The 24,534-nt window shown below is 47.1% G+C and overlaps 1 protein-coding gene across 1 annotated transcript in view; it reads left to right on the forward strand.

Moving 5' to 3' along the window:
- Nucleotides 1-4,379: 4,379 nt before the first annotated feature.
- LOC138515593 (uncharacterized) overlaps nucleotides 4,380-24,534 on the forward strand; it is a 522,837-nt gene continuing 502,682 nt past the window's right edge. The window contains exon 1 of the mRNA XM_069630332.1: nucleotides 4,380-4,471. The gene's annotated coding sequence lies outside the window, so the exon portion shown is untranslated. The remainder of the gene's footprint in view (nucleotides 4,472-24,534) is intronic.

Consider the following 24,534-nt stretch of genomic DNA (forward strand, 5'->3'; position numbering starts at 1 on the left):
ACGGCGAAAAAACCAAGCTGCTACTTATTTGATCTCTTGCAACCATAAACTAACTCGACAAACAGTACTGCCCCTTCTTGATCGACAACTCCCCTATCACCGTTTCCCAAGTGGTCAAAACCCTGGAGGTCTATATAGACTCTAACCTCTCTATGGTCAGACAGGTCAGTGCCATAGCATCTGCTGCAGCTTACCACTCCAAACTGCTCAATGCAGCAAGACCCTTCCTCTCCCAGCAGAACTGCCTCACTATAGTGAGAGCAATAATTGGGTTGAGACTCGATTATTGCAATGCCCTCCTAGTAGGCACCTCCTCTAACAACGTCGGTAAATTATAGACTGTCTAGAATAACGCCCTCCGGGCTGCCACTGGCATCTCTAAACAGGAACACATCTCTGCTATCAGAAATCCAGTGCACTGGCTCCCCATCAAGGAGAATATCATTTTTAAAAGTCTCGCCCTCACTCATAAGTGCATCCATGACACCGCCCTCCGGTACTTATCTCAAAGAATCACTAAACCAGTCACTGGCAGGCCCACTAGGACCACTTACACCAACCGCATCACCATTGCCAAGACCCTAAGCACCCGCGCAGGAGGCTCCCGTTTACCGGTTATGGCAGCCATGCACTGGAACTTCCTACCTACCCATCTCAGATCTATAGAATACCACATTGCCTTCAGGAAAACCATAACCCATGCTGTTCCTTTAGGTTTTCCTGTACTGTCTGCTTCCACTCACCATGAATTGTAACTCCTAAGGAATGCAACACACTGAAAATTAACATGTAACTTGTTTGTAACTATGCCTCAAGTCCCCTATATTTGTCTGTGTGTGCCAACGCTCAATGTTACCCGGAGCAAAGAATCATCCTGTAACTAACACACTTTCTTACAACAGCGCCTTGATGCCTCTGGGCTGCTAGTGCGCTTTACAAATTTAAAAAAAATAAAAAATAAAAAAACGAATTCCATATAGAAGATCTGTCCATTCATGTCCTTGTGCAAGTGTAATGTTGTAATAGGACCCTTAGTTACTAGTCACTTAGACTATTGCAATGCCCCGTCCCAACACCTTGCCACACGCTGCACTATGCTTCTACTATCCTCTCTCCTGCCGAGACCACAGTTGCACTACTTTGATGGTTGCACTTCTCCCACTGCTAACAGCCTGTATGCACCCTACTGATTCACCCACTGCAGCAGGCAGCGTCGCCTCCAAGCACTTGCAAGCAGCTTCTAGGCAACATATTAGCGCTATATTTAACACCAAAACAAAGTCGAGAAGAATGGAAGGATTAAGCCTAATCTTTCTCTTTGCTTCCCTAGTGCAGAGAAGTGATGGTTCTCCTTGTACAAAGGACAGGAGGTAGCCCAAGGGGTCTGCGACAACCTTGCTTAGTAATAGTGAGTGCTGCCAATCCTGAACCCTGTGATCACACCATGAAACAAGCATTGGCAAAGCCACCTGTGTGGGCATGTGTGTAGGCATGAGACCGACCTTTGTCGGGCACTGACACAATGGTACGACCTAAAAAAAAAAAAGCACAAAACTATATTCATGACATTCATTTGAAAATACCAAATCATCAGTTGGAATTTGAATGAATCGTTCATTGCAGTACAATTAATTGGGAGTATCAAAATGATTTATGGAAAAACATTAAACATTCATCATGAAGAATACACAAAGTGTTAGTGCCCATACATTGAAAAGAAAGAGAGAATACCAAAGCACAATAAGATGTCCTAATTTAGCATCAAAATTCAAGACAATAATACACAATACACATGATACCCAACACAATAATATTAAAAGTTCCTAGCAAAGATTTAAACAACTTAACCTACTATTATACACTAACAGGAACAATATGGCAAAACCTAACTTCTAAATGAACATACCCAAAGCACATTCAGAACTTTTTAAGCAGAGATGTAACACGCCTGAACTTCTTCAAGACCATACTAAAAGAATAAAGCTCATTCGGTAGTCAATTACATACCAGTGTTAACTAGTTTCGAAGAATAGTCGGGGGCCTTAGCTTCCTCAGGGTATTAATAAGTATCACGACCTCTAGAAAAAAGACAAACCAATGATAGGATACTCCCATTATGATTAACTATGTCTTATATGTATATGATATATTCACATACCAGACGATTTGTCAGTGGGCTACAAAATGTTGAGAAAACTTTCATACTCAATTTGGTGTCATTAATATAAATTAATCAAAAGAGCGAACAGTAACACAAAATTAGCTTCAAAAGACAACAGTAAAGTGTATTCTATTATGTCATATTAAACAATTATCTAATTTTATTTAACCTACGATGTATTATAATCCAGTTTCATTGTTCGACCTGGCCATGAGATGACAACATCTACAAAACAGTGTCAGTACCTGGACATTGGAGGATGTGCTTGGCAAATGCCTAATACCAATAAACAAGCCAACACTGTTGTCCTGGCCAATGCATCTTCAGTACAAGCAACAGACGCAAGGACACACATATTTCTTATAAATGAAGTGGTTGAAGGTATACTAGGGGAAGACTGCTTAGAAATAGCACTGACAGGCTCTAGACAACACGAACTTTGATGTTACTGCATGATAGGGCCAGCTCAAAGAGATCCTAGGAAGGTGTGTTTTAGGTATGGAGCGGCGGTTGGGCAGCAAATGAGTGGGTAAATAACCAAACAATGACCGCAGGCTGTGTGTCCCTCCTCACACCCCGTCCCATTCATATGTGTGCACTAATGCAATAGTTTGGGCTTATATGTGGTGCTTAATTATCACATAATTGCCAGAAGTAAAATGCATTTGATGAACAGACAGGTTGCTTGTCAAACACAAGAGTTAATATATTACGATTAGGCTAATTAGCCTCAGGGCTCTGGTTTCTTTTGAAGGTAGAGGAGGCACAGATCCCAGAATATCCTCATTAAAAGCAGAAAGGAATCCTGGCATGATGGGCCAGGATCCCTCGGGCAATCAGTGCACACAAAGCCTGAAAGAATCCCACAACCACCAATGAGGACAGAGTAAAGTGGTGAAGAGTAAAATGGGACTAGGCCCAGCAGAGCGGGAGTGACTTCATAATGAATAACTTCCACTGATTCAGAAGTTAATGGTGTGGGGACCAGATCGCATAAACCTACCTCTGGCAGGCCCATCGGTCCAGGTCATGTTGCACAGACCATTGCAAGAAGAGCATTTGCAGCAACTAACCAGGGCAAAATGACATTGCAAAGGACAGTGCAAATTTGCCAGAAAATAGAGAAACGACGTCCCTAAAGTGAGATTTAAGAACCCTGGGTCAAAGTCAGAAAACTTTGTTTGAGCACAAATGATGAGCGTATTTCATCATTTGCACCCAAAAAATGTGTCCCGTATCCTCAAAGGGCATTTGAAAATGCACATGAATGCCCTCTTTTGTGCTGTTTGTGTAGTTGCATAGACCAGAGGGTATTTCTGCCCATGATATAGCACATCCCATATTCAAAAATGGGAAGAGCTTGAAAATGCACAGAAAACAAAGACATCCTCTTGCGCCTGTTCCAAACAGATGCAGGGGTTGCATTTTTCTAAATGGAAATGCAAGAGTATGAACTACTGTTGACCCACTTGCAGTTCTATCCCTCAGGCAGGGATAGAAATGCTTTTTCGGGCATTTCCCAGTGGCACGTACTTTATGTGGGTGCTGAGAGCTTGTAGAACATGAATGTATGCAAGGTGCCAAGCAGCACATCTTTTGCTAGGTTCTCTAAGGTGACCTGGGCATGTCTCAAACTATCTAAAATTAATAAAGCGCATACTACTCTGCGATTTTTTTATTGCCAATATGTCTGAGAATCTACCCCTATGTCTGCTAAATGTAGGCTGTATTTATATCCTGACCAAAAAGATGAACGCGGTAATTATGATTGTTTGTTTATTTCGCGCTTCCCAGAGGTTTCTAAGCGCGGACCTGGGGATCGAACTTGTGCTGCTCCTCATGTCTTGATTCCAAGACGAACCCGTTGCGCCCGAGGCATCCTCCAAGACAAACGTGCGAATGCGGTGAATTATCAATTCCTAGAAATGTTTTGCTAACAGTGTTGCTGGGTTTTTCAGCATGGAGAAATAATGCACCGGCTGCCCATTTGTGTGGAGATCCTGACGAGACATTGAAACAGACGTCAGCTGCCCTGGAAGCCGAGCTCCTGGTCACCCCGCCCTTGGCGTGAGGTGTGAGGAAACAATGCCGGGCCGTTTGGGCTTCTTATGCAGGAATGACACGCCGCCTCGCTGGCCCTGTACTTCGGGTATTGTGCTCCACCGAGGGTGGCCTGTCAGCCCTTCTTTAGCAGTCTCAGGGCCCCAGTGTAAACAGAGCGTTGCTATGGCGGGCTCCGCTCGGTGTCCTGCACTCGCTCGGGGCCATCACTGCGCTCGCCAGGCTCCCTAGGCACTCGTCTCTCTGCAGGTAAGCTATTAACTATTCTCAAAAACATTTCCAAAATCGTCATGTTTAAGGCATGGGCACAGGTGAACCATATGAAGTCCCCTCGGGAGAATAGCTGATGGGCAACGCGCTCGCCTTGGAAACAACATGATCTTTATACAACACCGGTTCGATCCCCGGGTTCGCGCTTACAAACTTCCGGATATTAAGAGCGTTATAAATAACCAAGTATTTCCCTGTACGCTTAATTGGAAAATATTGGACGATTTGCCTGTGTGGCATCATGACGTGTGCTGTGATATTTCTTCCGGTTAACACACTGACTCTTATTGATAGAACAAATTAAAACGTAATAATACAAAAACAATGCGATTGCATTAACGCGATAGTGTTCGCTAATGAAACTTCAGCATACTCTCCAAAATGTAGTTTAACCGCCCATAAAGGTGGCCCCGAGCTGTGTTGTCGTCATTGCACTGTAGGTAGTTTCATTGTTTTTTTTATTTTAAGTAAAAATGACACCTTTATTTCGAAATCAATGTTTCACAATGTGTTCGATGTGTTCCTAAAATGCTGTATGTGTGTTTTTGTTTTGTTTTTTACCACGCTGCACACCAGCATGCGGGTCATAAAGGGGGCTCCAACGTTGGCACTTAATGCCGTTGGGTTCCTGGCATGCAATGTTCCTCATTTGCCAGACGAATTGTCAAGAGGGAAACAAGACGGAATCGCGTTTACCCTGAAATGTTATGCTCCGTTTTGCACAACAACAGAAAATACTGCAAATGACGCTTTACGGCAGCATTTATGAATGGGTTCTGTGTAATCCGTCGGCTGCTTAACAGGTGCAAATGCGAGACGGATCCCATAGGAATCGTTTGGTTTTACGCCTGCATGAAAACCGCGTGCATGCATGAAACCAGGTTCCCCTTCAAGACGAGGAGAAAAGCAAAGCAGAGATGCAAACTACGCCTTGAAGGGTGCGAAACAGGAGATGGGATGCAAAACGGAAGCTCAAAAGCATTAGCAGTGCTTGTACGTTTGCGCACCTTTGAAAATGACCCCTCTAGTCTTTGGTGCATGGTATTGTGTCCTTGAACTTCCAGGCTCCTGCCTCCCTGTTTGAGATGCTTTAATGAGTAATAACGGGCACTCTTTAGAGTTGTTTTGCGGCCCTTGTGATGTATGAATACATTAAGACATGCACAGAAGGCGATATCGGAAAAGTGGATGAGTCAGGAACTGCCTAGTTTGGAGATGGGTTGTATTAAGAAATGGGACCAGCTAGTGGGATCGGTGGTGCAATCGGAAACATGAGAACATCTAGGGGTATGGGGTTAAGGCGGGGATATATAACGACACGGAAATATGTTACCCAGAACTGCTTGTAATGTATGTTTTGTTCATATGTTAAACATACTGATATAAAGTGATGTACATTTTTTTTAAAGCATGCCCAGGATTGTTGGACAAATGCACACTTGTTAACGTGGAGGTCAAGAAGTAGTGGGGTAAACAGGGTTCAGCCCTGGTTAGGGAAAGGTTAGTACTTGGTGGACTACTGCTCTCGTAGGTGTCCGCACACCCTAAAACCGTAAAACAAACATAGAGCAATGTGTGACCCCCAACCAGCGCTTGTCCCCAAACATTAAAGGCCCCGTGGCTTCAATTGATGGTCTGATCTTTCAGTAGTTATGCGCCCTTTGCCATACATGAGCATGCTAGTCTCAGGCTCATCATAGTCCTTTCACCTCATTGTCCCCAAAGGAGTTTTATACAGAATAGGGTGAGAAGCGCACGGCAACTATGCCTTATTCAAATCAATATGTGGTAGGATGATATTAGGCAAACGGATGTTTTTGTTCTATTTGACACGCACGGGATCTTTACGTGTCGTCTGATCAAGATGAGACTAGCATGATTTTTTTAAAATTTATTTAATTGTTTGTTTCATAATCTGAGTTCCGTCTCTGAGCACGGATCCGGGATTCGAACTACTGTTGTTCTTCGTGGTCTCGCTTCCAAAACCAGCTCGTTGGCCCCTGCCGCTTTGCCCCCTTGTGCTGAAGAGTTCATCACTTCACTGGTGCATACACCAAGAGCACCTTAGGTGAAACCTTTTCCCTTGGGTTTTAGGAATGCATTTTGTTAGAAAAATGATCTCAGCGCTGCTTAGAAAATATGCTTCCCGTGATTCTTTTTGTCTGATCCGTCCTCATTCCCCGCCCTCTCCCGTACCTGCCAGTATATATTATATGATATGTGGGTGCATCTAAATGTAACACATTTGACTTGTATTTTTTATCATTATTTGAATCCGTTATAATCACACATAATAGCCCAGCCTTGAATAGGACCGGGACAACTTTGGGCCTCATTACGACCCAGGCGGTAAGTTACCGCCTGGGTCGTACCTTTACCACCATGGCGTAAACTGTGTTTACGCCATGGTGGTTGGCGGACTTACCGCCCCATTCCGAGGTGAGTGGGGCGGTAAGTCCCCATTAACCCATTTACCCTTCCCCATTCCCATTTTTGCCCCATAGGGCATAATGGGATTGGGGAAGGCGTTAATTACGCCACCGTAAATTACGGTGGCGTAATTAACAACAAGGTCCCTTAGCGCCATGGATTTTAACACCTGCTAAAAGCAGGTGTTAAAATCTCTATGGCGCTAAGGGACCTCGGAATCAGGCGGTAAGGGTCGGCGCTGTTTACGCCGCCGTAAACCCCTTACCGCCTGGGTCCTATAGATTGCTTTCTGTTCTGGAATCTGGAATAGAGAGCTACATACAACGGTGTTAATGTTCCTTTCTCATTCATGGAAAAGGATGCAAAACTCCTGAAAATGCTCGATCAGTCCATCAACTAAATGTAATATTTAGCCACAGGGCCTTTAATATTTAGAGACAGGCGCTGCTTGGAGGTGGCACATTGCTCCTTGTTAACATGCCGTTAGTCTGATAGACCCTCATTACAACCTTGGCGGAGGGCCATGGTGCTATTAGCACCATGGTCCATGCCGCTAAGGTTGCAATTCCGCCATGGTGGATGGCGGAATTACCGCCCCATTCCAAGGTGAGTGGGGCGGTAATTCCCCATTCACCAATGGCCCCTTCCCCATTCCCATTTTTGCCCCATAGGGCATAATGGGAATGGGGAAGGGGGATAATTACGGCACCGTAAATTACAGTGCCGTAATTATCGCCAAGGTCCCTTTGCGGCATGGCTTTTAACGGCTGCAAAAAGCAGCCGTTAAACAGCCATCCCGCAAAGGGAACCTTGTAATCAGGCGTTAAGGGTCGGAGCCGTTTACGGCGCCGCGCCGTAAACCCCTTAACGCCTGAGTCGGAATGAGGCCCAAATGTTTTCACAATTCATCCTTTTCGAAGTCCAAGTGCATTGTGCAACAGCAAGAACTAATATAACATTAGAAATACAGTACCTGATAATGTTTGATTTCCTAAAAAGAAAAGATTGCAAGAAATGTAGGTCCTGATTCGGAAAGATTTGTATTGGAGCAAATAAGACGCCCGTGAGCAGCTCACACGTGCAGCTGCTACTATTTAGCGGATTCCCGAAGCTTGACACCCGCGCAGAGGTGGAGAGGCCTGCAGGTCCGGGAGATCCCCTGGCGCAAGCCTTTTTGTATTGCATTTGCAAATGAGCATCTCAAAGATGGGCCCAGACATCTTCTGATTTGCTTCAATTTCAGGCTCTGTAATGCAGGTGTAAGTGTGAAGGTACACATCTGATACACCTCCTGTGCACCAGTGCAGATCTTGGTGAACCGGGCCATCAGTGTTTATAGGGTTCATTCTCAAAACTTTTTGGGGCACAAGTGATGAGCTATAGTGCCTCTCTTTCATTCTCACATTCGTAGATTTGAACCGATTTCAATCTAGACATTTTCTTTTTTGCCAAGAGATCTTGTATATTAACTAATAGGCCACCTGTTTAGAATTTCGAGATATGGAATATGCCTTACATAGGGCTTAAGCAAGGATGCCTTTCAGCATTGTTAGGCAGAAACCTGTGCAGTTCCCTCTGGGACCACTGCAAAAGATTTAAGACTACAGGTGTTTGGTAGTAAACCACTTTGGTAGCACTCTGTACCACACAGATTCACTTGGTAGCTGTGGCTGAGCAGTCAGACTTCCCTCAAGAAGAGTTAGGTAGTATACAGAGTATTCACGATAGGTCAAAATAACACAGTAGAACAAGTAAACACTGACCAGGGCTTGGTGTAAAAGAGATATCATTATTTATTTAAAACCACATCTAGAAAAACACACAGGGCCTCATTACGACCCAGGCGGTAAGGGGTTTACGCCAGCGTTAACAGCGCCGACCCTTACCGCCTGAGTACGAGGTCCCTTAGCGCCATGGCGGATTTAACACCTGCTTTTAGCAGGTGTTAAAATCCATGGCGCTAAGGGACCATGGAGTTAATTACGCCACCGTAATTTACGGTGGCGTAATTAACGCCTTCCCCACTCCCATTATGTCCTATGGGGCAAAAATGGGAATGGGGAAGGGTAAATGGGGATTGGGGACTTACCGCCCCGCCAAGGTCGGAATGGGGCGGTAAGTCTGCCAACCACCATGGCGGAATTGCAACCTTAGCGCCATGGACCATGGTGCTAATAGCACCATGGTCCTCCGCCAAGGTCGTAATGAGGGCCCCAGGCATTAATAGTAAGCAATTCAAAAACACGGTCACTAAAAGATATACACTCCCTTAGAAGAATATTAGACAAGTCTTAAGTAAAGCCCCACTTATTTTCAGACAGCGGTGAGCGCTTAACGAAGATGGCACTCTAATAATTCGTTTTAAAAGGGAGAGAAAAACAGAGAATGGGCCTCATTCCGAGGCTGGCGCTATCCATGGAGTAAAGAGCACCATGGTAAGCAACCATGGAGCTATTTACTCCATGGAAATCCGGCATGGTGAATGGAGTAATTACCGGTCCATTCCAAGGTTGGAGGGACCGGTAATTCCCCATTCACCATACCGGTTCCCCATCCCCATTCCTGCCCCCATAGGGCTCAATGGGAATGGGGAAGGAGTAAATTTACTTTATGGTGGTAAGTGTTAACGGTCACCGTTGCCATTAACGGTGACCGTTAACCCTTACCGCCAGCCTCGGAATGAGGCCCAATAACTTGAAACAGGTCCCAACACTTTTACAAGAACACAACAAGAGAGGAAGGCAAAGTAAAACCATGAAGTTAGAGTTCAATAGGCTGGATCCACTTTAAGAGGATCAAACGAAATGTGTCCAAGGTCACACGGTTGCAGTGCACAAAAGTCTTGAAACGGTTCAAAAAGGAGTTGGACCAAAGAAAGGGACCAGTTAGAAGGTCAAGGCGGCCAGCCCAGTCCAGAAGGTTAAGGGATTATTATTACCTTGTAGCAATCTTTAGAAAGGGAGGCCTGGCGGACACGGTACCTTAAAGTGGTGAGAATACTCCAGCGGGGGCAGTTGTTCCTGCCAGCGGATGCAAGTCGGTGCTTCGTCCGGGGGAAGAGAGGATCTCGTCGGGCAAGGAAGACAGGAGTCCGTTGCACTGCCAGGGACAAAACCAGCCGCAGAGCTTCTCAGGTAAAAGGAGCGGTCCTTTGATTTGCGGTCCAGTGGTAAGTGGCTATCCGGTTGCCGGGGTGCTTGACACGGGCAATTCGACCACAAGCCGGTCTGGGGTGCAAAGAGAAGAAGGTAAACTGGTTGTGCCCACCAGTCAGGGGAAGAAGCCTCTCCAGCCGGGAGATCTTCTCTGTCGTCGGGAAGTGGTGAATCGGTTCCGCAGGGCTCCACCGGTGGTGTCGTCGTGGTAGGTCGGCTCAGCTTCTCCCTCGTCGGATTCTCAGGTCCTGTGGCGACTTCTGAAGTTCCAGTCCCCAAAGCCCTGCTTTTATGCAGCACACCCCCATTCACTCAGCCTAGCTGTCAATCAAACATGCTAAGTTGTGAGCCGGCGGCACACCACTTGGGCCAATCACACAAGAGTGCGACTTGAGTTACCAAGGTAACTCAGTCCAGGGTGCCTAAACCCCCTCCTACACCCCCTGTGGTACCCACACAGAGTGGCACCACTTTTGGAGGCTTCTGTGGAGAAGCCCGCCAAAAGTGGAACAAAGGGCTCGACTTGGGTTGGAGTCACAGAAGAGAACACAAACGCCATTTTAGAATCGAGTCCTGGCAAAAAATACCAACCGGCGAATTAATATTAATTAAATAAACCGGCGGTATGTTCGAGGCTATGAGAATTAAATAATTAAAGTTGGTAGCCTCCAACAATGGGAAAATCCCATAGGGATATATTCGCGGTCGAATATAAAAAGTAGTATCCACTGCCACCAGCCAAAACTCTATCAGGGGGGACGGAGACGTGCCCCCTCGACTAACAGACCCCGGGGCAATCGAATTGCCCCAACCAGTACGTCCACAATATGATGGTTTGTACCGGTTTCTGTTAATAATTTGGGACTAGTAAAGCCAATGGTGACTTTACATGCTCTGGGAGACAGTAGTCAGTTCCAGGCTATGGAGTCTATGGTGGGGTGTCACTATGACACCCCTGTGTCACTGCACGGAGGGTGCTGTGTAACACACATAGTAAAAACACATGAGACCCTATGGAATAAAGGACCCGATAGCCCATAAAACACATTAACAGTCAAAGGAACACCATAAATCATGTCCAAGAGTGGGAGAAAAAAGAGTCTCACTCTTGGCAGGAGAAAAAAACAAACTCCAGAAATCCAGCAAAGCTGCTGGGGGACTCACTAGGTTAGGAAATTCAGCCTAAAGAGAGAATTCTCCCTAACAAGCATCAATCGTGTTTAATTTGTATAATTGTATTCGGCAGACCTTCCACTCCACTTAGGTACAGCTTGGACTCTCCTTCCCGAGTTGGGCTCTGCCCGTAAGGTTGTTTTGGTGCACGCTAAAAATCTTGTGTTTCTTGAATCCACTGCAGCGGATCTACGGGGAACTCTGACCCACTGGCTTCCTGTTGGAAACTAAAGGAGTTTATAGTAAATACAAAAAAAAGAATTGTGGGCCATGATTTCTATTTTATGTATTTATTTATTGCGTATTTATAATGCACGTTTACATCAATTGGTGTTTCAAGGCACAATAAAACAAGAGGGGGGTGGGGCAGGGAAGAAGAAAAACAAAAACACGGTTGTACTAGGCCATGTGTCATTCGGACCCTCTAAGTGCAGTAACAAGGAGTGCAGGGGAGTTGGGAGGAGCGGAAAGTGCCAGTCAGAGCGGAATGCCCTAATGCTAGGGAGGGAAAGTAACAGTGGCGTTTGCGCAATTGCTTGGGGGGGCTGGGCTAGGCGAGTGCAAGGGGAGGCCAGGTGGACAAGTACCAGGGGAATGCAGAGAATAGGGGACAGAAGGTCCATGTGCTAAGTGCAGTGGAAGGGGCTGGCTGGGCTCAATAGTGGTGCAGGTTCAGCCAGGTTAGTGCATTGGGAGAGAGCTCGGTAGGGCAAGTGCAGGTGGGGGGTGGTCAGGGGAGACTGGTCGAAGAGGGCCTGGTGCCCTTTATGAATCAGGAGGAACCAGGCAGCCAGTCAAAATAGGCAGAGGGGACATTAGCTGGGGAGGTGGAGAGGGAAGGAGGAAGAGAAAAGGAGGGGCTTGAGAAGCTTCAGGAATTTAAGGAGATCCGGCTCAAGTCTGAGAGGAGCAGGGAGGCCATTCCAGAGGGAGGCACCTGCAGAAGAGAGAGATCTACCCACCCACTTTCTGCTTGGAAAAGCATCTGAACTGCATATAATTGGAGCTAGAAGATCACAGGGTCTAGCAGGGAGGTATTTAGGGAGAGAGAGTTGGATATAGAGGGGTCCCAGGCCCCGGAAAGCCTTGTGGATGATACAGAGGGTCTTGAACCTGATCCTTGCAGCAACCGCAAGCCCGTGGAGAGATTGTAGGGCTGGAGAGATTCAGTCCCTTGACTTGAGGGCAAGGATAAGTCTTGCAGTCCCATTCTTGATTAGTTGAAGGGGCGAAGGTAGGATTTAGGCAGAATGAGCAAGAGACTGTTGCAGTTTAGAGAGGGCCAGAGCTCTGGAGACATTGAGTTTCTGAGGGAAGGTGAGGAAAGGGAGAATGCCTCTGAGGAGGTGCAGCTGGAAGTGGTGTCAGTAGAGAAGGGGAGAGAGGAGTCGAAGATGACACCAATGTTTTTTGCCTCAAAAGAGGGTGAGGGCAGCGGGCCCATGGAGGGTGGCCTGAGCGTAGGAGGGAAGCAGGGAGATGGGGTCCCAATGGGAACGATCTCAGCCTTACTTGCATTAAGGCAGAGATCCTTAGCAGCACAAATTGCCTGAATAACAGTCAGACGGTGGGCAATGAGAGAGGAAGAGCAGGCAGTGGAGGGAAACTTGAAGGAGAGCTGCATGTTGTCCGCATAACACTGGAAGTGAGGAGAGAGGGCGGAGATCAAATGGGTTAGTCAAGGTTGATGTTAAAGAGCCTCGGTGAGAGGGTAGAGTAGGTGGAGAGTGGGATGGAGGAGAGAAAAGGGCCCAGTTGAACCTGGGATGGTCAGTCAGAGAGGAAGGAAGTCAACCAATCCAGTACCAGGTCCGTGATGCCAAAGGTATCACGGAGCCAGTTTATAAGGGTAGCATGATTGACTGTATCAAAGGCAGAGGAAAGGTCAACAAGGATGAGAACGAAGGAGAGTTGTGAGTGAGATATTTGAGAGCAAGTCTTCACGGGTGTTCAGGAATGCAGGGTCCGTGCCTCTGGCTGCTCTGAAGCCAGACTGGTAGTCGTGCAGACAACCAACAGATTCAATGTGGTGGAACAGCTGGGAGATGACCAGCTTCTCCAAGAGTTTGCCAGGTTAGCCAGACAGGAGGGGTCGGCAGAAGGCTTTTTGAGAAGAGGGTGTACCACAGAGTGCTTGAGGAGTGGCGGGAAGGACCCAGTGGCAAAGGATTGATTGCAGATATCAGCCAAGGCTGGAGCAAGGGAGGCAATGTTGTCCTTGATAGTTCTGGAGGAGCAGGGGAGCACCTGTTTGGAAGAGACTTTCATAGAGAGGACTTGTCTAGAGACCTCATCCGGTGATATGGGCGAGGAAGTGGAGAGTAGGCGATAAGAGGAGAGGGGGCCAGGGAGGCATAAGAGCGGGTGAGGGAGGAGGGAGGGGTGTAGAGGAAAGTGAGTACAGGATGTTCTGAAGTGGGAGGCCCATGCAGTGCAGAGGGTCAGGGATGGCATAGGGGAAGTGGAGACTGCAATAGGATGCCAAGTTCCTTGCAGATTTCGAACAGTTCAGCCGTGTTCTTAGTGGCCCCAGAGATGCGGGCTTGGATATAGGCCTTCTTCTTCAAGCGGATGGAGAGTCTGTGTTGCCTTTGGAGCAGGCAGCAGGCCAGTCTGTCAGAGGATGTGCTCGAAGCCTGCCACTTTCACTCAGCAGCTCTGCACTCGCATTTCAGATAGGCTACCTCGGAATCATACAAGGGGTTGGTTGCGCTTGGAGGCAGGCTTCATGCGGATGCTCATGACAGGGGCAAGGATGTCCAGAGTGTTGGAGATGGAGAGGTGAAGGTTAGCAAGGGCTGTGTCCATGTGAGAGTCAGTGGCAAAGTGGGAGGGGAAATGACAGTGGTGGCAAAAGCAGAAACTGCCACTTACTGCATTGATCAAATGGCAGAGAATGAGGTTAGCAGTGCCGGCGGACGCTTAGCCGGGAACCCAAGAGATCCAGGTGAGAGGACAGGAGAGCACAATCAGACCAGGATAGACGTGTAGTGAGAGGGCTGGAGATGGGGATGTCTGCTGAGATGAGTATCCTATGCGTGTCTGCCTGAGTGTGTCGGACTGGAGGGAGGAATGGTGAGGGAATGAGAGTCACAGAGGCTGCAGAAGAGTCCAGAGGCTGCATTAGGGGAGTCAAAGTGAATATTGAAGTCTCTGATGAAGAGAAGCTTCGAGGTGGAGGCCAGGAGAGAAGAGGTGAGGTCAGAACACTCAGAGAGGAAGACGGAGCCCGGACCAGGGGTCCTGTAGATGGTGGCAAGAGTCAGCGAGAGGATCGGAGAGACACCTACCCTTCAGACGAGGGATTTGTAGGAAGAGTAGGACTGAGTGTGTATGGTGGCAGCAGGCACCCATTCAGGGAAGATGAAGGCCACTCAGCCTCCAGACCAGATAGGCCTGGGTTAAGAGAGGATCTTGTAGTCCACCGGGAGGAGTGTTTCAAAAGTAGTGGCAGAACTGGCCATGAACCACGTCTCGGTGAGAGCAAGGACATCAAGGTCGAAGTTTTCAAGGAGGTGATAGATGTCAGAGGAGTTTTTAATGGCAGAGCAAGAGTTGAGGGTAGCCGGTTTCCACCTTTTAAGGTCTTCATAGGAGGGGTACAAGAATGTGGTACACCCGTCGGTGGTGGCAAAGGGGTCAGATGGGTGGCAGAAGGAGGAGTTGCAGGAGAAGGGAGGAAGTTGATGAGAGATGGAAGACGCCCAATCCAGAAGGAGGAGGTTGGGCTAAGAGCCCTGAACCATGACAGTGCCATTTGGGTAGACATTAATGATGCCAGTAGAGGATGGTAAATATGCCAAGAGTACTTCCCATCGGGTTCCACCATTAATGGGCAAAGAAGAGAAAGGGGAGAGCACTGAGACCATACGGGAAATTCAAAGGTTCAGAGGGACGACGACAAAGAGGATGTCAGTGACAGTCTGCCTGGAAGAAGCATTAACATAGGTGTCAGCGATGGTCAGTCCTGGATTGGGACCAGGAGATCTTTCTTGAACTTTTTCCTTCCAGACTTTGAAAGAGAGATAGGGTAGGTGATAGAGCAACAGTTAGCGTAGATAGGGAAGATGGAAAGCACCATGGAGGGAGAGTGTAGAGAGATGGAGGGAGGAAAAAAGAGGGAAGAAGAAACTGCACAATACTCAACTAAATCTCCAGGCGGCATAGCAGCAAACACAGCACCTAATGCAAGACACATAGATTTGAGTTTCCTGAAAGAGGAAAAAAAGCCTACATTTCAAAACACAGCAGAAAATGCAAGACACCTAGAATCGAGTTTCCTGCAAGAGGGAAAACGCCTATATTTCAAAACACAGCAGAAAATGCAAAACACCTAGATTCAGGATTCCTGGATAGGGGCCTAAATGTCAGATATGGATAAGATACAACTCTCGGCGATGCGCAGCCGACACAAGCTTTCTGGTAATAGGAGTAATAAGACAGGTGGAATAGGTTAATAGGGAGCACTAATGGCTGTTCCCCCTGCCCACACCCTGCTTAGCTTGTCAGTTGCTGCTGGTTGACAGCTGTGCTGCAGGTTCCACCCGTGAACACAGGCAAACACAATCTGGAGCTGTTACTGCAGGAGCTGCCCTTTGCCTCAGGGGCTGCAACGGGCAGTGGGGCAGAAGGCCCAATCAGGGCACATGGAGGAGCGAGAGATTGGGGAGCAGGAAGAGGGATGATGGCCTGTAAAGGTTTACATGCCAAAGAGCGGCAGAATCCAACAATTACTTTAAAAAAATGATTAGAAAGATTTAAGTAACGTGAGCAAGGCTCACAATGAGGATGGCATTCACTCTGCAGAGGAATAGCAGAAATTAAATGCTGCGATAAAGCAGTCCTGGTGATTACACTCATGCGGGTGGAGTGGCAGCGCTGATTTCGTTAGATCTGTCAGCTGCCTTTGATACTATTGACCACTCCATCCTGATCAGTCGTCTAGCCGCTGCTGGCATGGCGGGTCCAGTCCTTGCCTGGTTTCTTTCTTTTCTGTCTGACCGGTCACAGCGTCTTTTGCTTCAACCTTTTCTTTCTGCAGTCTCGGCTTTGTTGTGCAGTGTTCCGCACGGCTATGCCCTGTCCCCCACTCTTTTTAACATTTATATTCGGTCTTTGATCCCCCTCATCTGCGCCCATGGCTTTAGATGTTACTCGTATGCTGATGACACACAGCTCTTGGTTAGGCTGGATCTGGGTCATCCAGCCCATGCCTCTCAGCTGCGAAACTGTCTAACGGCCGTGGGCTGCTGGATGGCCGAAAATTGTTTCAAACTAAATGGCGACAAGACCGAGGTTCTGGTTGTGGGTTCTTCCTCTGTATCTTCTTTTTGGTCTCCTGCCTTCCGACCTCCTTCTTTCGGTTCTTTCCCTACTGCTTCTTCTGTGGTGAGGAATTTCGGGGCTACGTTCTCTGCTTCTCTGTCTATGGCCCCTCAGGTTGGCGCGGTCTGTCAATCTGGCTATTTTCAATTGAAAATTCTTAAGAAGGTGCTTCCATTTATTCCTATCCAGTTACGAGCTCCAGTGGTTTCTGCTTTACCCTGAGTAAAATCGACTATTGCAACTCTCTCTATTTGGCTCATGATACAGCATTTGCGGGTTCTCCTGAACTCGGTCGCTCGCCTTGCCACGGGCACCCTGTTTCGGGAACACATTTCCCTTGTTTGAGATCGCTTCATTGGCTCCGGGTGGCAAAGCAGGTCCATTTTAAGTCTCTTTGTCTGGTGCATCGGGCCTTTTATGGTGTCGGCCCAGAGTACCTGCAGCAAAAATTCCAACAGTATGTTCCTGCCCGAGCACTGCGCTCTGGGAGCCGTTTCCTCCTGGCTGTCCCCAGGGTTAATCGTGCCAGGACGTTTAGAGCTGCTGTTCTCTGGAATGCTCTTCCTGCATCTTTGCGTATGGTTTCTGCGCCTCTGCAATTTAGGGAGGCATTAAAAACCTTACTATTCTAGTCCTTGTTCTGTCTTCCGTTGGTTTTAGCTTTTTAGCGCCCGTTTGACTTTGGTGTCCGTTGCGCTACACCTTTGGGTGTGAAAAACGTTAACATAACATAACACGCTATGTGTTATCTTTGGTAGAAGGCCCAATCAGGGTACGGGGAGGAGCAGGAGGCAGGGTGCTGGAAGTGGGATCAGGGCCTGCAAAGGTCCACACGCCGCAAAGCAGCAGAAACCAACAACTACTTAAAAAAAATTATGACACTGATTTTAGTAACGTGAGCTAGGCTAGGCTCACAATGAGGATGACACTGACTGTGCAGAGGAACAGCAGAAATGAAATGCTGTGATGAAGCAGCCTAGGTGATTAAACCCTTGCTATGTCTTAGCTTCGGTAGAAGGTCCAATCAGGGCACGGGGAGGAGCTGGAGGCAGGGAGCAGGAAGAGGGATCAAGGCCTGTAAAACTCTACATGCCACGAAGCAGCAGAATCCAACAACTACTTTAAAAAAATGATTACATTGATTTAAGTAGCGTGAGCGAGGCTCACAATGAGGGTGGCACTCACTGTGCAGAGGAACAGCAGAAATGAAAATTCTGAGATGAAGCGTTCCGGGTGATTAAACCCTTGCTGTGTGTTAGCTTTGGTAGAAGGCCCAATCATCACACAGGGAGGAGCGGACCAACGCTCCTCTAGAAGGTCATAACCTGGACCATGTACAGACGTAAGTCTACCTTGGCTTCCTTTTCGCCCATAAGTTAAATATGGATGGTCACATCCGTTCATTGTCGGGGCGAGCTATGGCGGCTATGAGACGATAGCTTGACTAGCCTCGAACAAGGAAGTGAGTAGTTTATTCTCGGCTAATAAACGATACAGGGAAACTTTACCCAGATCATGATTTAGGGGGTAAATTCTGGAAAATATTCTCTGGAGCTGATCTTGACTGAATACAGGGGAAGTTCTGAAAAGGGTTTCTTAGTATGTACCCCCATAATGGTGTTTAGGCTGGATTTGGGTTTGATTGCAAATAAGGCCTCAGAGACATACAAGCTAGAATGTTAAATTGGAGATGACCCTATAGAGTTTGGTGTCCCCAGTTCTCTTGAAAACATCCCTGGGAACATCCCTGATATTCAAAATCTGGCTATCATGGATACATACGTTTACTAAAATAAAGGATAGGGGTGTGGCTCTTGTACGTAGATTTTGATCTTACTGTGTCTGTATTGAAATGCTCTGCATGGGTATAGGGGTTGAGTATTGAATAAGCCACCTGCTCAGTCCTCACATTTCTACAAACCAACAGTGATCCCGATCATAAAGGTAAAACAGACACAGTTAAGATGGTTCCATGTCATAAAATAGTGGCAAAAATGGCTGTGAATACAAACTATCGCGGCAAAAAGGCAGTGGTTTTGCCACCAAAATCCTGTAAAGGATGCAGGGGACACCCCTGCAACCCCTGGACTATTATACCATTTAAGGGGAGCGGGGGACACCCCTGAAACCCCCGCTTTACCGGGTCAAACCACCGTGCCGTGATTTATTTTACCGGCGACATTTTTGCCCCAATTGTATTACCTGATACTGTTAAAACACAGTTAAGAGATATATTTCTCTCGTCTTATATGGTAACTTGGGCCGAGGGAAGGATGTATTCTCAAGAGAGGTGTCAATGTGATTCAGTAGTAACCCAAACAGCAAAGTATAAGAGACCAAAAAAGTAAATGTCCAATCAAGCTTCTGTATAATTAAACACATCAAGCAAAGCAAAATAGAAAGACTGTACAAAACCCACCCCTGTGAAAAGAACTGATAATATGTAAGAAAAGAGAGAATGCAGCACTCTGGGAACAAATACAGCCGTGACAGGCAATTCAATTACCACAATTTTCTTTTAAAAGGAAATGTATTTGATGAAAAAGGTAGACAAGTAACCACAACAGTCTCTAGGGTCCACAATAGATAAGGAGGGCATTACGGACCAATAGTACTTTCTTGGTGGTTCGACAATGGTAAACCTGGCTTCATGGTGCTGTTTGTGTGGTTCATAGTGGTTCGAGTGCCACGTTCGCATTGGTCTAGACGAGGAGCAGTTTCCGGCAGGAGTTGAATTGGAGCATGTTTCAGTTTCAAGGTGATGCTTGAAGAAGAGTGGTTCATGTGGGCCACCATGGTGGGTTTGACGGCCGGTTCGACTGCGAAGATGCTGGTGTCTGACTGTGTTGCTCTACGTGATAATTTCCATGAAGCTCTCAAGGGACTTTGGATCATGAGGGCCAATGACGATGGTCATGGCTCACTTCATCACCAGTGAAGATGCTGGCTGGGCGAGCATGGTACGAAGGTGGCAGATACAATAAAGAGCTTGTAGTTTGAGCTAAGGCAACAACATGCCCAGCTAGCAAAGTTCGCTGGTGAGCAGGTTTGAATGTGCAGATCAGCAGTTCGTAGAGTGGGCAAGTGCCAAAGGCAGCCCCGGAAGATCCTGATGGTTTGATGCTATTAAACAGGCTTGAATTAAGGCTTGTAGTGGTTTGATCGCTGGACATGCAAGAATCCTGCTGTCTTGGCCCTCATGTGGTACGAGTCCCTCTCAGGAGTCTCTTGAACAAGTGTAGTCCTTGTTCTTGGGTTGCCAATGCAAGTGAGGCTGGTGCACACTTTCAGGTGTACATCACCACAATGACGGTCTCAGCAGCATTGTGAAGCATGATATGCAGATCTTGTTCCAGGAGCATCAATGTGCCATGGGGTTGACAGGTTTGCCCTCAATGTGCCCTGGGAATGAGCAGGGAACAGAGCGTTCCTCTGCCTTGGACACTCAGTCTTCACCTCACTGGTGGAGGGCTTTGCAAAGTCAACTCTCCCAACAAAGGTCCAATGATATTCTTCCTTGTTTTTTTTTCCAAAGTAAATCTGTGGGAGTCCACTTCTTGTAAAGGCAAAAGGCTATAGGTGATTCAACTAAAGCTAGCCTGCATTAGGGGTTCAATCCCTGTTCTTGGATGAAGTGGACTTTGCCTCCTGACATCCTACCCAAAACACTTTGCATTCCAGGAATCAAGGGGGTCAGGAAGGAAAGATAGAGGCAGAGAGAAACATGATAGTGGGACCTTCCACCAGCTGTAAAGAGCTCCCTCTATTTACACTAACATTGTCCCCTTCCCATCTCAATAGAATCAAAGGCCTTTTTGGTATGCAGCAACCTGGTGCAAGGCTGCTCCTTTTGTGAATGGGTGTGCACTTGAATTCCTGTTCTCAGGACTGCTTCCTGTCCTGTGAAGTGGCTGTCTGTCTGGGGAGGGTGTTACCTGTCATCACAAAGGAACACATGGAGTCAACCCACAAGGCTACAGTCTTGCTGGTAGCAGCAAGAACAGCCTGGCTTAAGGGCTACGGGGTACACATAACCTTTCCACAGCTGAGCTGTGCTCACTGGCTGACACATGTGTGATATCCATTGGATCTGGATCCAATAATTATAAGAAATCCCGTCCACCATACCCTAACTCAGGTGTGACTTATATTTAAAGTTTAACATGCCACTAGGGCAGTAAGCACACAATTATGGAGTTTTGGAACAGACGTGCATGTCTTAAATGCAGCCACTGCTGGTGCAGAAACTTTGGCTGTCACTGCAGCTGTCAAGAGGGTACCTGTGCCCTGAACCTGCTCTGTGCAATTGGAGGTCAGGGACTGTAGATCAGGTGAGTACTATGCTTTTGGAATGGAGTTTTGCGGAGACGGGGTCGGGCCAACAGACCACCTTCTCAGAGAGAGAATTACTCACATAATTGTATGTCTAAATACAAATCAAAAGGTCAGGGCTTCTTTACCCTTGCAAGATGGAAATCCTTCACTACACCCTTTTCAACTCTCCACACACTCTTAATGGATGACCATACCCCTGCGATACACCACAAACTCCTTTAGAAAAAGACATTTCCGGGGTTGTATACTGTTTCATTGCAGAATGGCACATGCCTTAAAGTACACGGGAGGTTGGCTTAAAATCCCAATAACTTCAAGATCCTGCACACAGTGCAGAGGACATCTGGAAACTATTTTGCACTTACTATTTGGAGATCCCCGCTTGAAAGAGCTTAAATCTTGTTTACCCCCCGCCCCGCCCCCTCTTTAAGAATCAATGTATTTGATCAGCTGGGGATGAACCTGTGTATTTAACAGATGGCTACTTTAATTTGGTCAATTTCAATATTGTCAAATTCATTGAACAATTTGTGGCTAGGGTGAGAACACCCCACCCTCCCCCCAACAGGTGTGACATGTATACCTGGTACTTGAATTGGTGTAAACTTGCTCTGTGGGCACTGTAACATTGGTTTGCCTGTCACCTTATGTAATGTTCTTCTTGGTTTGTTAATAATTGATTATTTATTTTTTGTGAAATGTTATGATGTTCTTAACCTTTTATGGATAAAATATAGGGGGTCATTACAAGTTGGGCGGTAAGGGATACCGGGCACCGGTAAGGAGACCGGTGCCGGTAATCCCTTACTGCCCAATTCCGAGGCCCCTTAGCGGGAGCCTCAAAGAACATGTGGTCTGACCACACGTCCTTTACGGGTCCCGCTAAGGGACCAGGGCGCTAATAACGGTACTGCAAATTGCGGTACAGTTATTAGTTACTTCCCCATTCTCATTGAGCCCTATGGGGGCTCAAATGGGAACGGGGAATGGTTTGTTCAATGGGGACTTACCGGTCCCTCCAGGGTCGGAATGCACCGGTAAGTCCCCATTGAACAAGACCGGTGCCGGACACGGTATTGGAGGCAGCCATGGCGCAAATAGCGCCATGGCTACCTCCAATCTCGTAATGACCCCCCTAGTCTGGTATTGCATACATACTTTGGTTAAACACTGGCCTTTTCTTGCTTTAGGCCGTGCCAGAACCTGCCAAGTATCTGTCATGGTGCCACAATGAATCATCGCTATGTCTGCTTATAAACAGGGACCTCCTGTTGGATTATTTAATGTAAGTTGTTGCTCCTGCTCCCAAGTGTCTGTGTACTGGACTACTTTAAGATGCCAATAAAGTAATATCTCTGTTGCCAAAACTCATTAGGTAGCTCATTCATACCACCACTCACAACAAAGCTACTCAAACCTAAAAGTAGAGTGGTTACTCCACAGCTGCAACCTCTCCCATGAATTCGAATGAGCCAACCAAGTTCCGTACAGTTTCTAAGCTCTCTTTCTTCCTGGAAAGTAGGGTCACCACATACATTCCAAAATATATGGAATCAAACATTCTGCTGTGCCCTTTACATATGGGATTATAAATGGTATACATTCTGATTGCCTTGGTCCATGTTCTGTGTCATTCAGTATCACTGGCCCAATGTTGTTGGTGAGATTAATTGGATTCTGCCCTGCAGAGGTTCAAGGATGAGTAGAGGCTAAAGGGCCTACTTAGCCCCCACACTTCTACAAACGAAGAGCCAACACAATCACAAAGATAAAGCAGGCACAGTGCTAAGAGATATGTTTCCTTTGCTTTCTGTGGTTAACAGTGGCCAATGGAAGGCCATGGTCTTTTGAGGGGTGTGAATGTGATTCAGTAGTGACCCAAACAGCAAAGCATAACAGTCCAAAATAAAGGGAATGTCCAATCAAGGTTCTATAAAAATCTACTTTAATAAAACACACCATCTGCAAAATAAATAGCAATCCACTACATACACAATACACCCCAGAGTCAAGAACAGAGAATACACATATTAGCACAATGCAGCACTCTGAGTAATGAATCGGGGGTGTATGGCAAGTAAAAACCACAATGTTCTTTAAAAGGTATATGTCTTCAGGGGAAAAAAGGTGCAAAAGTGACCTAGCGAGTCTCTAGGGCCCAAACTTGGACGGGGGGCAGTTATGCAGTTCGTAGGTAGCCTTCAGCGTAGCAGGTCCAGGAACTCACCAGGATCTATTTAAGGTCTGCTAGGTCGAGTCTGGTTGTGACCGCCGGGAAGGATCCATGGGTGATGCTCCAGCGGTTCCAGTCGGATGGTTGCGAGTTGTGAAAGCAGTGATCTTGGTGCTGTGGTGTGCCATCTGGAGAAGCATCAGGTGGAAGGCGGGTTGGGTCGAGTCGTGTTGTAACCCCTGGTTTGAGTTGTCAAGTGACTCTCCAGCGGGTCCAGTCGGGTTCTGCATCGAGTGTTTGATTAAAGCCTAGCAGGTGGCAGGCTCAGTAAGGGCACGATGCAGTGTCGAGCGGGCTGGAGGTGCAGGCACAGCAGTACGAGGATTTGGAGTACCAGAAAGTATCATCAGAGGGAGCCCTCTGCATCCATGGCATCGAGCTCTGCTTCAGCGGCAGTCTGTCCAGTTTTGAGATGGCGGAATAGGGGAGCCTTAGATGATCTGGTTCTCCAGATGCTGTGATGCCCACTTCGAGGGCTCAAGGATAGGTTTTGGTCCTTGTTCTCATTCTCCCAAGCACTAGGGAGGCTGGTCCACAACTGCAGGAGTCCTACAAGACTGTGAGGTCCTTGGTACCATAGTGGCTTGCAGAGAGGCATGCCTTGTCCAAGCAGTTGGTCAACTCCAATGGTCCCTGGGGATGGTTATGAGACAGAGCTCCCCTCTGTCTTGGACACTCCATCTTCACCTTACTGGCAGAGGACTTTGGAGAGATCAACTCTATTAACAGAGGTCCAATGAAATCTTCTTGAAAGGTTGGAGTCCAAAAGATAATTCTAAGAAGTGGTGTGAGATCCCTTCTTTTTAAAAGTAAAAGTCGACGATGATTAGACTAAAGCTAGCCTGCTTTAGGCGTCCAATCCCTGCTCATGAAATAAGTGGACTATGCCCTTCTTACATCACAGCCAAAGCGCTTTGTGCTCGAGGAAGGTGAGGGGACAGAACAGAGAGATAGAGACACAGAGAAACAAGATGGCAGAATTGTCCTTAATCTGTCCAGAGCTCCCGCTGTCCACACTAAACCCACCCCCTGCCTTTCTCAATAGAATCAAAGGCCCTTCGAAATACAGAGCGCAGGTGTGAAGCCAAGCCTTTTGTGAATGGGGTGCCCTTTAATTCATGTTCCCAGGCCATCTTCTTGTGGAGTGGCTGTCTTCTGGGAAGGGTGTTAACCTACCCTTAAAAAGGAATAAAAATGATCAATCCCCAAAGGCTACAATCCTATCCGGAGTGACAAGGTCCAACCTGTCTGGAGAGAATACACATAATCCTTTCAACGCTGTGCTGCGATCTCATGGTTGACACGTGTGCTATCAAATTGATGCAGACGGGAACAGCGACGGGAACATCATTACCATTGCCAGAGAGGTAAAGACCTTGGGAGTACACCTA

The sequence above is a fragment of the Ambystoma mexicanum genome, chromosome 6q, assembly GCF_040938575.1.
Source record: "Ambystoma mexicanum isolate Mex_15411 chromosome 6q, UKY_AmexF1_1, whole genome shotgun sequence".
NCBI lineage: Eukaryota > Metazoa > Chordata > Amphibia > Caudata > Ambystomatidae > Ambystoma > Ambystoma mexicanum.